Genomic DNA, 15,574 nt, shown 5'->3' with positions numbered 1-15,574 from the left:
AGCCCTCAGGAGAACTTGTGGGCGTGGCGCAGTGCTAGCTGCTTGGGCGGCAAGCCTCTGTGCGGCCTTGACTCGCACAGGTGTCTCTGTGTTTATGATGCAGGATGTGGGAGGAAGATGCCAGCCCCCTCGTTTTGGAGAGGGCCCCCAACACACTCCAGAATCCATACGAGCAGAGCTGTCTCCCATTTGCCCTGGTGTGCTCAGCGCTAGGTCAGCTCTTTTAAAGTTGCAGGCTCCAAATCCCACTGGTTTTCCAAACTCACGGAATTCATCCCCTCTGTTTTCTAAAGCCAAACATGGTGAGGATTCGTCTTTGCTGTGTGAGCTCCCGGGTGTGAAGGCTGTTTCTCTGCCCTCTTCTTGTGCACAGCGCCCTCACTCCTATGGACAGCCTCCCTCCGTCTTTCTGACCTTCCTAACCTTTCAGATGCAGTTTCGTCCCTGTATTTAGTTGTAGAGTTTGTTCTGCCAGTCTTTGGGTTGCTCACCAGTTTATTGACTTGGAGGTGGATGATACCTAGTTCATAATGTGGGGCAGGGTGAGCCCAGGGCCCTTCTACTCTGCCGTCTTCCCAAGCCCCACCCCCCCTCCCTTAGTAATTTTAAATAATTCATAACCTGTCACCTTTGCCCCTTATTTATTACCTTCCAGTCTTACTAGCGTTCTTTGGTGTTTTAAATAATGAAATCTCTCATCTGAGGTTATTGGAGATCTAAACTGCATGATATCTTCCTATTCTTGCTTATGTAAGATAGTTTTCTTGTGTACTTTTGGACTGTGATTTTATGAGAATCCTACGTGGATTGTTTTGAGTGCATGAATTCAGGAAAAGTTTGCATTTGTTTCTGTTAAGTTACCCTAAGGAGTCCTCCCCAGCTTGCGTATTTACTTTCTTGGTTATTGGATTGGGGTTTCCTGAATTGAACAGGTAGTCTAGATAAGAATTTCTTTATCAAGCCAGGACTGTGCTTACTGACTCCCAGGTAGAGATTGTGCCTTCCTTCTAAGAGTTTAGGACAAAACTGAGAAACTTCTTTGTCATCTTTCATTATCAATAGGTATATTTTTTTCCAGTAGACCCTTTCTCTGAGAGTAGCCCTTTGGAAATTTAGGCTTATGCAGGGATTTCAGGCCCCATACCTTGTATATGTTTGTATATAAGTTTGTATCCTGTTTGAGTTAAAGCCAAGAAAGCTAGTAAGACTGGAAGGAATAAATAAGGGGCAAGGTGGTAGGATATGAAGCCAGAGAGGTAATGAGAGGCAAGAACATGTAGGACCTTGTGAGTTAGGACAAGATCTTTTGCTCATATTCTGAGTGAGATGGAAAATCATTGGAGGGTTTTGAGCAAGGGTGTGGCATGTACCCAATTTATATTTTAAACTTTTTTTTTTTCATGTTTATTCATTTTTGAGGGACAGATACAGAGCGGGACTTGGGGAGGGGCAGAGAGAGGAGACACAGAATTCGAAACAGCCTCCATGCAGGCTCCAAACTGTCAGTGCAGAGCCCGATGTGGGGCTCAAACTCAGGAGGCGTGAGATCGTGACCTGAGCCGAAGTCAGACGCCCAACTGACTGAGCCACTGAAGTGCCCTGACCCAATTTATATTTTACGTGGATTTTTCTGGATGCACTTGAAAATAGACTATAGGGCCCAAGATTGGAAACAAGGAGACAAAATTGAATGCCGTGGCAGTAGTGTGGGTGAGAGATGGTGGTGGTCTACACATGGTTACGATGACGGTGGAGAAAAGTCATCAAATTCTGGATATAGTTCGAAGGGGAAGAAAATAGGATTTGATGATGGAATTAACGCAGAGCGTATGTGAGAGACTTCAAGGTTTTCAGACCCGGGCAACTGGCAAGAAATGCGTTGCTACTTATTTAGATGAGGAAGACAGGATAGAACAGGTTTTTGGAGGAATAAAGAGTTTGGTTTTAGACACTTAGATCTTAAGCTTGAGATGTATCAAGTTGAGATGTTGATTGGCAGTTGAATATATCAGTCTGGAAGCATTCAGAGGAAGTTGCCTGCATTATACCCGTAAATTTGAGAATTGTCAGGTTATATATGGTATGAAATTCCATGGGACTTTGTAAGATTATGCTTTTAAAAAAGGTGTTTGTTATAAATCATCTAGAATTTCTAAGTATTTTGCAACAGATGTGGTTTTGGATTATATTTGTATACTATGGTAGGAGAAATAGAGGTATGTTTTTTTTTTTTAATTGTGGTAAAATACACATAACGTAAAATTTACCGTTTTAACCATTTTTAAGTGTACATTTCAATTTTGTTAAGAATATTCACATTGTTGTGCAACCAATTTTCAGATATTTTTCATCTTTCTAAACGGAAACTTTGTGTACTTTATTTTTTTTTTTCAACGTTTATTTATTTTTGGGACAGAGAGAGACAGAGCATGAACGGGGGAGGGGCAGAGAGAGAGGGAGACACAGAATAGGAAACAGGCTCCAGGCTCTGAGCCATCAGCCCAGAGCCTGACGCGGGTCTCGAACTCCCGGACCGCGAGATCGTGACCTGGCTGAAGTCGGACGCTTAACCGACTGCGCCACCCAGGCGCCCCTACTTTGTGTACTTTAAATGATAACTCTGCCTTCCCCTTTTCCTCTGGCAATCACCATTTCACTTTCCATTTAGAGGAGTTTGACTTCTCTAGATACCTCCCATAAATGAAATCTTGAGGCATTTGTCTTTTTAGGATGAGCTTATTTTAGTTAGCATAATGTCCTGAAGTTTCATCCATGTTACAGCACGTGTCAGAATTTCCTTCCTTTTTAAGACTGACTAATACCCTACTGCATGTATACAGACATTTTGTTTATGCGCTCATCTGTCTATGGACATTGGAATTGCTTTCATCTCTTGGCTTTTGTGAATCATGCTATGACTGTGGGTTTGCAACTATTTCTTTGAGACCTTTCTGTCAATTCTTTTGGATTTATACCTGGAAGAGGTATTGTTATGTCATATGGTAATTCTATTTTTATTTTTAGGAACTGCCATACTGTTTTCCATCATGGCTACATTGTTTTACATTTTCACCAATAGTATACAAGGGTTCTAATTTCTGCGCATCCTTGTGAACACTTGTTATTTTATGGGTTTTTTAAAATAACATCCATCATAATGGGTACGAGATAGTATCTTTTTGGTTTTGATTTACATTTCTCTAATGATGAATGATATTGAGCATCGTTTTTATGCTTGTTGATATCTGTATATCTTCTTTTTAAAAAAAAATTTTTTTTTACATTTATTTATTTTTGAGAGACAGAGCACAAGTGGGGGAGGGGCAGAGAGAGAGGGAGACACAGAATCTGAAGCAGGCTCCAGGCTCTGAGCTGTCAGCACAGAGCCCGACACGGGGCTCAAACTCAAAAACCATGTGAGATCATGACCTGAGCCGAAGTCAGACCCTTAACCGACTGAGCCACCCAGGCGCCCCAGTATCTGTGTATCTTCTCTGGAGTAACGTCTTTTCGAGTCCTTTGCCTATTTTAAAATCAGGTTATTTGGATATTTGTTGTTGGTGAGTTGTAGGAGTTATTTATGTTTTCTGGATATCAGCTCCTTATTGGATACATAATCTGTAATTATTTTCTCTGATTCCATAGGTTACCTTTTTGCCCTGTCGATTGTGTCTTCGATGCACACAAGTTTTAAAATTAAAAAAAAAAAAAGTTTATTTGAGTGAGAGTGTGAGTATGGGAGGGGCAGAGAAAGAGAGGGGGAGAGAATCTTAAGCAGGCTATGTGGTCAGCATGGAGCCTGATGTGGGACTTGATCTCATGATTGTGAGATCATGACCTGAGCCAAAATCAAGAGTCAGATGCCAACCAACTGAGCTGCCCAGGCACCCTAGTTTTAAAATTTGGTGTAGTAAGATTTATCTATTTTGCTTTTTGTTGCTTTTGGTGTCATAGCCAAGAAATTGTCATCAAACTCAGTATTACAAGGCTTTCCTTGTTTGTCATCCTATCAGTGCACAGTGAGTTTGTTCTGTTGACTAGTCGCATCCATGCATGTAGAGCATCCAAGTGGCTTTTTAGTGCATAGTGAACAGATATAAGTAGAATCTGAAGGATGTCAGACATTTGACGAACACATCCTTCATGAAAGACCAATAATCATACAGATGAAAGGAATCAAAAAAAAAATTAAACATAGTAATCTGAATATCTTCATAGTATAATAAAATATTGCATCCACGAAATAATGGGGTGCTGTTAGAGTATATTCAAAGCAAAAGTAGGAGCTTTAAAATGAAAAGAAACATTGGTGACTGAAAAACAGAAATGCCAAAGATAAGATCAAGAAAATCTTGCAGAAAATATAGGGAAAATGTACAGTTGTTAAAAAATATAAAAATGGGGTGCCTGGGTGGCGCAGTCGGTTAAGCGTCCGACTTCAGCCAGGTCATGATCTCACGGTCCGTGAGTTCGAGCCCCGCGTCTGGCTCTGGGCTGATGGCTCAGAGCCTGGAGCCCGTTTCCGATTCTGTGTCTCCCTCTCTCTCTGCCCCTCCCCCGTTCATGCTCTGTCTCTCTCTGTCCCAAAAATAAATAAACGTTGAAAAAAAAATATAAAAATGAAGAAATTTAGAAGGTATATCTAGGAGATCTAATGTTGGACTATTCCAGAAGGGGACAAGAGATTAAGTGACAGGCAATTATCAAAGAAATAATAAATATTTCTGAAATCCTCTAGTTTGAAAGGATCTATTGGGTGTCCAGCCAACAAATGAAAAAGTCTTTATTCCTATTCGCCTCAAACCATATAATCATAACATCAGGATAGAGAGATGATTTGAAGAGATGAGGAGAGAAACAGATAACATAGATGTGTTTATGAATCAGAACAGCCCTGAACGTCTCTGTAGTTAAAGACAACTGAAGGAAAATCATTATCAACTCAGAATTCTAAACTCAGCCAAACTATTCAACGAGTACCAAGGTAGAATGAAGATATTTTTAGATAGGTAAGAAGTAAAAATTAAAAATTTTCCCTTATAAAGTTGTGGGAAGATATACTTCATCAGAATGAGCAGTAAACTCAGGAGATGGGAGATGCTACACAGCAAAGTGGTCAGGGAGAGTTCCAGGTCTTCTACACTGTGCAGCAGGTAGAAAGTGGTCATTGCTGACTAGAATAGATGGATACAATGTTCTGGGGAAGGATTCTGATGGCCAACGATAGACTTGAAACACTGTCTAATGTTAGTGATGTTTTAGAAAATAAAGTTGGAAGAATTTTCAAGGATATGATGGAGGACGTGGACAAATGAAAGACCAGTACGTAGTCAACTAAACAAATGAAATTTCAGTAAAACCAAAAATTAGTGATTGGGGTGAAGAGGTGGAAGGAACATGTGCTACATGGCTCAACAGACAGCACATTTTTTTGTTGTTGTTGTTTACTAAACCTAATTTTATTTATTTATATACTTAGACTCAGTAAATATTTTTTATATGTATATTAAAAAATATTTTTAATGTTTATTTATTTTTGAAAGAAAGAGACAAAACATAAGCGGAGGAGGGGCAGAGAGAGAAAGGGAGACACAGAATCTGAAGCAGGCTCCAGGCTCTGAGCTGTCTGCCCACAGCCCGATGTGGGGCTCAAACTCACAGACCGTGAGATCATGACCTGAGCCAAAGTCAGACGCTCAACCAACTGAGCCACCCAGGCACCCTTTTTTTTTTTATATTAAATATAGTTTATTGTCACATTTGTTTCCATATACACCCAGTGCTCATCCCAGCAGGTGCCCTCCTCATTGACCATCACCCACTTTCCCCTCTCCCCACCCCCATTAACCCTCAGTTCTCAGTATTTAAGAGTCTCTTATGGTTTGCCTCCTTCCCTCTCTATAACTTTTTTCCCCCCTTCACTTCCCCCATGGACTTCTGTTAAGTTTCTAAGGATCCACACATGAGTGAAAACATATGATGTCTGTCTTTCTCTGCCTGACTGATTTCGCTTAGCGCAACACTCTTCCATCCACGTTGCTACAAATGGCCAGATTTCATTCTTTCTCATTGGCAAGTAGTATTCCATTGTATATATAAACCACAACAGATAGCACATTTAATTAGCAATGTATACAGTACTCATTTAAAAAACCCTTGTATATACAGTTGATCCTTGAACACAGGGGTTGGCGTACCAACCATATGCACAGTCAAAAATGTGCACAAAACTTTGGACTCCCCCAAACTCAACTACCAATAATCTATGGACCAGAAGCCTTACTGATTAGCATAAAAGGTCAATTAACACATTCTTTGTATGTTATATGTATTATATATTGTATTCTTATGATGAAGGTAGAGAAAAATATTTTTAAGGAAATTATAAGGAGAAAGTATGTTTAGAGTCTTGTACTGTAGAGCTACTATAAGTTAATGTTGTTTGCTCACAAGATGAACTGTTTGTCAGTACCAACATCAGTATTGTCTTCTATGATACACAACACTGTAGCTGTGAAATTTGTTGCTAATACTAGACATCAGAAATGAAAAAATAACGTGAAAATGATGAATTTTGTGTAATTATTGTAATGATTTCATGTTAATGATTCATGCACTGATAATGAAGAACCAGCAATATGATTGCTTTGTGGTAGCCTAGTGTCATTTGATACAATTGCTTCACCGTAGCCTCGCCTACACACTAATGAATAAATTGTTATAAAAATTTTATGGCATAGTCACCGTGATAATACTGGAAACATTGTTACATTATAAAAACTCACTTGCCTGTGATGATAGGCTGAAATGCAATTTCTCCCATTATGAGAGGAAGGCATACTGTATTGTGATATAATTCTTTGGAAGCAAAGTTATGAAGCAGCAAGAAAACTAACATATTAGAAATTTTATGTTAAATACCACCCACTTGATGCCTATTAAGGATAAGCTATCCACTTCCATGCAAGTCTGGCATGTGATGTTCTAACGAATACTTTGGTGATGATGATAATGACAACACAAAACATCTACAGTTCTTGCTGTATGGTTATTAGATTTTTTTTTTTAAATTGTTTTTTTTTTTTTTAACCTTTATTTATTTTTGAGACAGAGAGAGACAGAGCATGAACGGGGGAGGGTCAGAGAGAGAGGGAGACACAGAATCTGAAACAGGCTCCAGGCTCTGAGCCATCAGCACAGAGCCCGACGTGGGGCTCGAACTCACGAACCGTGAGATCATGACCTGAGCCGAAGTCGGACGCCTAACCGACTGAGCCACCCAGGCGCCCCTGGTTATTAGATTTTCACACAAAGGCACTCATACATACAACAGATAAGTTTATGAACTTACTTACTTTGTTAACATGATTATTGGTAAGAGGAGGGAGATCGTCATAAAGGTCATCATCATCGTTTTCAGATGTAATAGGCTGAGGAGGAAGAGGCAGGGTTGGTCTTGCTGTTTTGGAGAGCAGAGGCAGAACAGGTGGCGGAGGTGGAATAAAATCCGGACGCACTTTATAGAAATAGATCATAATTTCTGTCTGACCTTTGCTTTTTAGTCTCTCTGAAAATGTGTCTCTCCATACCCATCCTTCTTGACCACTTGCTTTAGTTTCAATGCCCATATCATGGAAGCACTGGCGTCACAAAAGAAGTCAGAAGCAATCTTGAATGATCAGAACCCTTCTGCCAGAATGCCCAATATCCACTTGTTTTCCGGCACTGCCTCTGCGTCTTCTTCCTTACCGTCTGGCACTGGGTCAGAAAGACTCATCTTCATCAACTCTTTTTCTCTTCATTCCTCTGGTGTGGTGTCTATCGACTCTTGAGTTTCTCCAAGGTCCATTATTTTGAAACCCTTCACACACACACACACACACACACACACACACACACACTCCCCCCCCTCCCCCCCCATATCCACAGTCTCTTTTATAATTTCCTTGAGTGGCCCTGTCTTAAATCCTGTAAAGACACGCACAAAATCTGGACATAGTTTTCTCCAGTAGGAATGTATTATTTTGGGTTTGATGGCTTCCAAGGTTTTTTTTTTTTTCCCTATAAACAACAATGGCATTTTCAAGGGTATAACCCTTCCAGACTTTCTCGATGTTCTCTCTGTCAGGGTTTTTTCCATAGTGTTGACAGTCTTTCGTGGAGTAGCTTTTTGAGTTTTAAAGGTCCTTATCATTCCCCGATCTAGAGGCTGAATTAGAGATACTGTATTTGGGAGCAGGTAGACCACTTTGATAATTTTGGTGTTGAACTCACATAGAGTTTTGCATGCCCACGAACATTGCCCAATATCAAAAGAATTTTAGAAGGCAGTCTCTCATTGGCAAGGTGCTTCCTGACTCCAGGGACAAAGCATCAGTAGAAACAACCCAGAAGAGTTCTCACTGTCTGGGTCTTCTGTTGTGCAACCAAAAGACTGACAACTCGTGTTTATCTTTTCCCTTCAAGGTGTAGAGGTTAGCAGCTTTATAGATCAAGGCAATCCTGATCGCAAACCTAACTGCGTTTGCATAAAATAGTAGAGTTAATGTATCGCTTCTTGTCTTAAATCCCCGTGCTCACTTACTGAGACATGTCCTGTATGGTATTTCACCCCCGCTGCCCCCATCTATATTAAAAACCTGTTCAGGCAAATAGTGTCTGGAAACCCATCTGCTGTCTTTTGGTCAGGCAAAGCAGCTTCCCTTGTTAGCTTGATGTTTTTTTAAAGCCAAACTTCTCTCTTAAATTATTAAACTGTCCTTTGCTGGCATTAAATTCTCCAGCTTCAGATCCTTCACCTTCCTTTCACTTTATAATGACTTCATTTTTTCTTGAATCCTTAGAGTCGTTAGGTATGCCTTTCTTATAGCAATCCTGCACCCACATAAAAGCTGTATTTTCAGTATGGGATAAAAAGGTATTTCACAAAATGTGCAAAGTTTTTGTTCCTGCTGGCAGAGCTACAAATGACAGCATCACAAATTTCCTTTTATTTTATTTTTTGCAGTGGTCTTTATGCTGGATTCATTTATCCTGAAATGGCGGGCCACCGAGCTGCAGACCTCAGTCTGTGGTAACATATCAAACAATTCAACTTTTCCTTCTAACGTCACGACTATTCTCTGCTTCTTGGGAGCAGTTCCAGCCCCGCTCGTGGCACTCTGTATGAGTCCCATGGTGTTGTTCAAGGTTTATGGTGTTGCACCAAACACAATAAAAAAACATGTGAGAACCTTAACACTTTTTGGAGAACCTTAAGAGATCACTTTTTGGAGAGACACACCGCTCACACAGAGATGATTACCATCATAGGGCATTTTAAATGGATACAACACTGGAGCCTACTACTACAATAGCAACAGGAGGTGGCTGCAAAATTATTCCAACAGGGCAGTATCTACTACGGTAAATTGTATACAGTTAGGATTTAATGCTGCGTGTTGGTTTACAGTTCTTTTTGACTACGAATGATGCCATGGATGATCTGTAAGTGTTTATGTGTGTAAGTTTTGATACATTTCAACTTTTTTTTTTTTTTTAATTTTTTTTTTTCAACGTTTATTTATTTTTGGGACAGAGAGAGACAGAGCATGAATGGGGAGGGGCAGAGAGAGAGGGAGACACAGAATCGGAAACAGGCTCCAGGCTCTGAGCCATCAGCCCAGAGCCCGATGCGGGGCTCGAACTCACGGACCGCGAGATCGTGACCTGGCTGAAGTCGGACGCTTAACCGACTGCGCCACCCAGGCGCCCCTCAACTTTTTTTTTAAGTTTATTTTTGATAGAGAGAGAGAGAGAGAGAGAGAGAGAGAGAGAGAGAGAGCATGAGTGGGGGAGGGGCACAGAGAGGGAGACACAGAATCTGAAGCAGGCTCCAGGCTCTGAGCTGTCAGCACAGAGCCCCATGCGGGGCTCGAACTGACGGACCGCGAGATCATGACCCGAGCCGAGGTCGGACGCTCAACCGACTGAGCCATCCAGGCGCCCCACATCTTAACTTTTAATGACAGATTTGTATATATTTTATGGTGGCAAATGATAAAATACACTAGTAGCTACATATATTACATATATTTTATGAATTCACGACCTACCTTTTTCTTAATTTTTTTTTTTTTGTATATCCCTAGGCTATGTGGCTTATCTGTGAGTTTTCTTTTTTTTTTTTCAAATTGTTGCACACCTCCAAATAGTTTTCCATATATTTATGGGGAAAAAATCCACATATATGTGGACCTGCGCTGTTGAAACCTTTGTTGTTCAAGGATCAACTGTTGTTAAGTTGGAAGAATGTCGTGAAGGCAAATGGGGTACAAGTGTGATGTGAGAGAACTGGAGCTTTTACAACGAACCCTGGAAATTGATAGTCAATGGAAAAAGGAAAAACCAAGGGATAGCCGTGTGGTAATACCACTAGTGACCGACTCAGGGTCCTTCCTCCTCTCTCCTTATTTACAGAACACAGAGTGGCAGCATGCTTAGCAAAAGCTTCTATTTCCCTGCCTTTCTTGTCAGTAAGGGTGGTTATTTTACATGATTCTGGCCAGTGATGGATGATCAAAAGTCCCTGGGTAGCAGACGCAGCTGGAATGTGCCTTTGCGTTTATCCTCCCTCTTTTCTCCTGGGACACAGTTGAGACGGTAGATGTGGCAAGTCCATCTTGAGACACTGAGGTGACAAGCTTGAGAGAGCCACATGCTGAGGAGGCAGAACAGAAGGGTCTCAGATGGGTCCTGGAGGGCGTATCGGGTCCTGTGTCAGCCCTGCATTTCTTCTAGGCTTCCTTACCTGAGAAAAATCCCTCATTTGTTCAGAAAATTGAGCTTTGTGTAGCTGACCAAGCTACATAAGCACAATATTTAAGAAGTATGGTGGTAAATAGTGTTTAAAACATTTAAAAAATTCAAAGCGGGGGCGCCTGGGTGGCCCAGTGGATTAAGCGTACGGCTTCGGCTCAAGTCATGATCTCACAGTTTGCGAATTCTAGCCCTGTGTCAGGCTCTGTGCTGACAATGTGGAGTCTGCTTCAGATCCTCTGTCTCCCTCTCTCTATCCCTTCCCAGCTTGTACTCATCCCCTCTCTCTCAAAAATAAACCAACATTAAAAAAATAAAAAAAAATAATTCAAAGCAGTTGCATCTGGGGCAAGGGAGACTATAGTGGAAATTGATGAGGTTTGGTATGGCTGATGCTATACTTAGCTCACTTTGAGTTTTGCACATTTTCTCTGCCTGGAACATTTTGATAGATCTAGAACTGTGGACTTTAGTAAACAAAGCTGATAACCAATAGGTATTTGAGAGTGCAGGGCTCACTGTTAATTAAAGTGATTGGGGTAATTGATATAGAAAAATAAAGTACCTTCGAATTGCACATTATGTCTGACGGCCTGCTAACCTTACATAAAAGGTTCTTCTTGGCTAAGTCACTAGTGGTCACATGGGTCAGGCCTTCAAAGGGCAGGTGATGAGGCCTCTTGCTTCTTGGGTTCCAGCATCCAGGTACTGACACCGTTCAACAGTTGCGGTTAGGGTCAGGCTACACTCAGAGAAGACCCTGGAGGTGCCTTGGACCAACTGGCCTCCGAAGATCACTCTGTCATAGCCATGGTTCCTTGCCCTCCAGAGAACTGACACTCCTTTGTTGTGGTGGATGAGCAGGAGAGACAGAGGCCCAGCCCTCCCAAGAATAAAGTGAAGCTGACCAGGTAGGTTTGGTTGTCTCACCTTTTCTGAAGCACCTGTCTTCAGGGCTGAGGAGGACATCCTGGCCCTCAGGGAGATCCTGCCATATTCCTCCCTGCGTCCCAAATAGTCTCTCACCTCTAGCAGGATGGTTCACTGATTCCACCTGCAGTAGATGTCTTGGGGTGGAGGACGGTAGGTCTGCTGTGTGTGGCACTGGTGATGGTACCACATGGGTGCAGAGTCTGGGTGGGACCAGCCGGTGTCGTTTCTCCACGATTCCCTTTATTCTCAGCCCAGTCTCTGCTGATGAAACTGGCCGGGTCCAATGGCAGTTCACGGTGTAAGAGCACTGCGAAGGTAATCCTGTGATGCAGAAAGGTAAGCAGCTTTTATCCACACCCAAACTGGCAAGGAATGTAACGGAATGTATGTACATGGCTGAGCCTGTCTCTACTAACCTGAATGATGGACTTGTACCATTATTCATATGTTAGCCACCAAATGTCCAATCCAGCAATTGCCATAATTGAAGTGCTAAAACTTTAGTGGTGCCTGGGTGGCTCAGGCGGTTAACTGTCCGACCCTCGATTTCGGCGCAGGTCATGAACTCACTGTCGTGGGATTAAGCCCCATTTCGGGCTCCACACTGAACATGGAGCCTGCTTAGGATCCTCTTTCTCTCTCTGTCTGCCCTTCCCCTGCTCATGCTCTCTCTCTCTGTCTCTCTCTCAAAAATAAATTAATAAACATTTTTTGAAAAGTACTAAAACTTTAGATAAAACATATGAATTGATTGTTCCATATTTATTTAAACCACTATTCTCTAGGATGCTAAAACTCCTTTAAAAATATTGAAATTAAAAATGTATGCCTAAAAGGGGCGCCTGGGTGGCTCAGTAGGTTAAGTGTCCGACTTCGGCTCAGGTCATGATCTCACGGTTCATGGGTTTGAACCCTGCATCAGGCTCTGTGCTGACAGCTCAGAGCCTGGAGCCTGCTTCAGGTTCTGTCTCTCTCTCTCTCTCTCAAAACTAAAATAAACATTGAAAAAAAATTATAAAAAATATATGCCTAAGAAATTTTAAGAAATGGTTATAACTAAATTGAAAGAAGTAAATATTTAAGAAGTGTTTTCCTATATGTAAATCCTAATAGAATAAAAGGAAAAATCATAGTAAAAATTAAACATTTTAAACAATGAACTATGAAGTTACCTTTTTGTAAAAAGTTACCAAGTTTGGAATAGTTACCATATAAACATAACTCAAAATTCAAAAGTTACGAAAGGGAATGCAGTGTGAATGCAACCTCTTTTTTTTTTTTTCTTTTTCCGTTTTCAAGTTTTTATTTAAGTTCCAGTTAACATACAGTGTAATGTTAGTTTCAGGTGTAGGATTTAATGATTTATCACTTTCATACAACACCCAGGGCTCATCAAGAGTCCCCTCCTTAATGCCCATTACCCGTTTAACCCATTCCTACCCCCCACGTCCCCTCCAGTAACCCTCAGTTTGTTCTCTATAGTTAAGAGTCTGTTTTCTGGTTTGCCTCCCCTCCCCCCCACCCCCATGTTTTTTTTTTTTTTTTGTTTATTTGTTTCTTAAATTTCACATGTGAATGACATCATATGGTATTTGTTTTCCTCTGACTGACTTGTTTCATTTCGCATAATACTCTCCAACTCCATCTATGACATTACAATGGCAAGGTTTCATTTTTTTAAGGCTGAGTGATAATCCATTTTGTGTGTGTGTGTGTGTGTGTGTGTGTGTGTGTGTGTGTGTGTGTGTGTTTGAAGTATACATCTTCTTTATCCATTCATCAGTTGATGGACATTGGGCTCTTTCCATAATTTGGCTATTGCTGATAGTGCTGCTAATAAACATCGAGGTGCATATATCCCTTCGAATCAGTATTTTTGTATCTTTTGGGTAAATACCTAGTAGTGCAATTGATGGATCATACTAAGTCCTATTTTTAACTTTTTGGGGAAACTCCATACGGTTTTTCAAAGTGGCCATACCAGTTTGCATTCCCACCAACAGTGCGAGAGGGTTCTGCCTTCTCCACATCCTCAGTGACACCTATTTTTCTTGTGTTGTTGATTTTAGCCATTCTGACAGGTGTGAGGTGATACCTCATTGTCATTTTGATTTGTATTTCTCTGATGATGAGTGATGATGGGCATCTTTTCATGTCCTGCTAGTCTTTTTTGGAAAAAGGTCTATTCATGTCTTCTGTCCATTTCTTAACTGGATTGTTTTTTGGGTGATGAGTTTTATAAGTTCTTTATACATTTTGGATCCTAACCCTTTATTCAATATATACTTTGCACATATCTTCTCCATTCCCTAGGTTGCCTTTTAGTTTTGTTGGTTATTTCCTTTACTGTGCAAAAGCCTTTTATTTTGATGTATACCAATAGTTTATTTTTGCTTTTGTTTCCTTTTCCTCAGGATACATTTCTAGTAAGAAGTTGCTATGGCTGATGTCAAAGAGGTTACTGCCTGTGTTCTCTTCTAGGCTTTTAATGGTTTCCTGTCTCACATTTAGGTCTTTAATCCATTTTGAATTTATCTTTGTGTATAGTGTATTAAAGTGGTCCAGTTTAATTCTTTTGCGTGTGGCTGTCCAGTTTTCCCAACACTATTTGTTGAAGAGATGGTCTTATTCTCATTGGAGCTTCTTTGCTGCTTTGTCAAAAATTAGTTGGGTCCATTTCTGGGTTTTCTATTCTGTTCCACTGATCTATGTGTTTGTTTTTGTGCCAGTACCATACTGTCTTGATGACTATAACTTTGTAATATAACTTGAAGTCCAGAACTGTGATGCTTTGAGCTTTGCTTTTCTTTTTCAAGATTGCTTTGGCTATGTGGGGTATTTTGTGGTTCCATACAAATTTTAGGATTATTTGTTCTAGCTCTCTGAAAATGCTGTTGGTACTTTGATAGGGAGTGCATTACATGTGTGGATTGCTTTGGGTATTGTTGACATTTTTACAATATTTGTTCTTCCTATCCACGAGCATGGAATGTCTTTCCATTTCTTTGTGTCGTCTTCAATTTTGTTCATCAGTGTTTTTATAGTTTTTAGAGCACAAGTCTTTCACTTATTTGATTATTAAAAATGTGTGTGTGTGTGTGTGTGTGTGTGCGTGTGCATTTTTGGGTTTGTTTTATCCTCTTTGTAAAAGTTTTTAATTCCGGTATAGTTAAAATACAGTGTTATATTAGTTTTATATGTACAATATGGTGATTCATTAATTCTATACATTACTCAGTGCTCATCATGATAATTGTCCTTTTAATGTCCTTCATCTATTTCATGCTTCCCACCACCCCCCACCCCCGACCTCCCCTTTGATAACTATCAGTTTGTCCTAGATAGTTAGGAGTCTGTTTTTTGGTTTGTCTCTTTTTTTTCCCCTTGGTTCATTTGTTTTTCTTTTCTTTTTTTTTTTAATGTTTATTTATTTATTTTGAGAGAGAGAGAGAGAGAGAGAGCACAAGTAGGAAGAGGGACAGAGAGAGAGGAGAGAGAGAATCCCAAGAAGGCTCTGTGCTGTTGGCACCGAGCCTGATATGTGACTCAATTTCACAACATGAGATCATGACCTGAGCTGAAATCAAGGGTTGGATGCTTAACTGACTGAGCCACCCAGGCGCCTCTCATTTGTTTTGTTTCTTAAATTCCACATAAGAGGAGATCACATGGTACTTGTTTTTTTCTGATGGACTCATTTCCTTAGCATTATATCATCTAGATCCATCCATGTTGTTACAAATGGCAAGAGTTCATTCTTTTTTATGACTAATATACCATTGCACATGTGGGTATATATATGTGTATGTATATATATACACACATCACATCACACACAAACACA

At 40.5% G+C, this 15,574-nt stretch overlaps 1 pseudogene; it reads right to left on the bottom strand.

Annotated features, from left to right (window-relative positions):
- Nucleotides 1-1,959: 1,959 nt before the first annotated feature.
- LOC112865866 (NXPE family member 1-like) lies at nt 1,960-12,124 on the bottom strand (annotated as a pseudogene).
- Nucleotides 12,125-15,574: the final 3,450 nt, after the last annotated feature.

This window comes from Puma concolor, chromosome D1, assembly GCF_028749965.1.
Source record: "Puma concolor isolate L17-30 chromosome D1, mPumCon1.1.hap2, whole genome shotgun sequence".
NCBI classification, from domain to species: Eukaryota; Metazoa; Chordata; class Mammalia; order Carnivora; family Felidae; genus Puma; species Puma concolor.
The sequence above is the reverse complement of the archived record's forward strand: the minus strand, read 5'-3'. Positions and strand labels throughout refer to the sequence as shown.